The following is a 2,569-nucleotide window of genomic DNA, read 5'->3' as shown; positions in this document are numbered from 1 at the left end:
CCTAGAACTCACTCTGTAGACCAGGCTGGCCTCGAACTCAGAAATCCACCTGCCTCTGCCTCCCGGGTGCTGGGATTAAAGGCGTGGGATTAAAAAAAAAAAAAAAAAAAGATTCACTGAGATGGACCTCTGCCAGCAAGATCTGCCTGCTGGGTCTCCCAGCACGAGTCAGATGGGACCAAGAGGTTCCCAGATCCTAATGGAATTTTTTTGTTTTCAACCTTCTCTGGGTGGTGGGGGTAGGGTGGGGGTGGAGCAACAAGCTGTTTATTACTTTGAAGTGTCACCTGTTGGGCAGGTCCCAGCCTTAGTGTCTTACATCTGACTCCCTTATTACAACCCGGTAAGGGAACAAGCCAGGAAGGAGGGGCCCAGAGCTACAGATTACTAAGTGTCCTGGCAGCAGCAACCTCATTAGCTGAGTGGCTCAAGGCAAGAGACTTGTGTCAATGCCCTAGGGCTAAGGACACTATCTTTTTGTTCCAAGAGGAGAAAAGAATGGCCCCCCATCCCAGAGTTCATACAGAAAAGTCTAGTGGTGTTAGGGGGTGGAGGGTGAAGAAGAGGGTGGTGGACACTCCTCAAAGGCTCCGTCCCTGGTTCAATGTGAGCTTTTCAGGGAGCAGACTCTAATGAGATTTAACCCTACACAGCTATGGGTCCCTAGGGCATTGCCCTTACTACTTCTCGCATCCTTTCCCAGGCGTGGATAAGTGCCGCCAGGAACCCAAGGACCAGACTGCTAACCAGGATCCAACAAAACTTTGCCCATCTTCAGCCATCAGCAGTGAGGAGACTGGGCACTTCTCTCCCGTCTGGGAACGGCTGAGCTTGGCCCAGAGCTCTGTTCAGCTGCTGTCTCCTTGATGTGCCCTTAATTAAAGCTACTATTATACTTTTGGGATCACTTCAGTGATTCCACCAAGCAGGGCCCAGCTCTTTGGCGCCATTAGGGGCGGGTTTCCCATCCTCTCCGCCGCCTACTGCTCATTAGCTCCCCAATTCAAAGCTTCCCTTCTCCCGGAAGCAGACTGCACCTACAATGGGAATAATCTGCCCCCTGATCCTCTGGGGACTCATCTCTGAAGCTGAAGGGGTGCTCCTAGAGGCTTGGGAAAGGGGAACCTGCGCCTGGGGTTGGAAGGGCCCTCAGGAGACAGGAGGCAGTGCAAACTACAGAACCGCGGGAGCTGCGTACCCGGCCACACCCTGCGGTGACTCACCGGGTGCATAATCCCTCAAGGAAGAAGCCTGCGTGCGGGGAACCTTGTGCCAGTGGCCTTGGAGTGCAGTGTCTGTGAGGCAGTGTGCTTGTGCGACCTCCCTTAAGCTCCCCTTTCTTCTCAAGCCAACTATAAACTTCTGGTCCAGAACAAAGCTGGACAATTTCGTCCGACAAGTCCCAGATTGAGTAGGGATCGTCCAAAGCCAGGTCCCACCCAGCACTCAGCACGTGTCCACGCACGGGACCTCAGTCTGGGCTGCGCCCTGCTGCTGGGTGACTCAAAGATGCCACAGGGTGAGGCTACGCCTAGGCAACCTTTCATCAGAGACACATCCGGGGAGACCTCCATCTGCCTCTCTTCCCATCTCCAGGCCTTTTTGAAATTACGGTTGCCGCCCGAGTAGCACCATTCCCCAATTGGCACATAAAAGGTTACCACTTCAGTTTTTTTGTTTTTTTTTTTTTAAAAAAAGGGGGGTGGTGGGGGGTGGGGGACCACACCCTTCCCAGGTCCTCGAAGATTAAAAACAACCTCCTTTGCAAACTGGCTCCAGGCTGGCCCTGGAGGCCTTCCTCAGCCTGCCAGCTGGGGGCAGTATCTCCACGAGCTCACAAAGGCCTTTGCTCTGGGTTTTCTTCACCCTCATTCCAGACTTGCACCCAGACTTGGATCCATAGGGCTGACTGCCCCCCACCCCCACCCCCAATGCCTCCTCAAGTGTGCAGAAGGAGCCGATACCATTACCTCCAGCTCAAGGAGAAGGTTCTAAAGGGACGTTTCGGGCTGTCGGAGGTATCTTCAAAAGACCTCAACTGCAAAAACTAGTGCTGGGTCGGGAGCAGGGGCCACGGGCTGAACGTACAATGTCGCACTGTCTTTCTGCCGTTTATCCTTCTCCAGTGTGACTCAGGGATACATCCCAGGCGGCCCACGTGGTTACGTCTTACCTGTTGTGCTTTAGGCATGGATGTGGGGCCCAGCTCTTGCTAGGAGAGGAAAGGTCAAGTTTGTGGGCTCGGAGGACTTCTAGGAAAGGTTTTTGGTGACACGTGTCTGAATTAGGCTTTCTGTTCCAGTTGAAAACGTAAGTCTTCGCATATTACCTGCGCTCCAAAGCCATTCCCTTCTTCTCTGTCTCAGCTCAATGGCTTCCTCTTCAAGCCCCTCTCGATGACCACCTGGTCAAGCTCTTCTTCGGGTGCGGTGGCCCAACACACTCAGCCTTTTCTGCCTGCAGTGCATTCATAAACCATCCTTGCCTAGCTGCATCTGGTACCTGGTTCGCTCTCTCTCTCTCTCTCTCTCTCTCTCTCTCTCTCTCTCTCTCTCTCTCTCTCTCTCTC

Source organism: Mus pahari, chromosome 8 (genome assembly GCF_900095145.1).
Source record: "Mus pahari chromosome 8, PAHARI_EIJ_v1.1, whole genome shotgun sequence".
NCBI lineage: Eukaryota > Metazoa > Chordata > Mammalia > Rodentia > Muridae > Mus > Mus pahari.
This window is presented reverse-complemented; position numbering follows the sequence as displayed.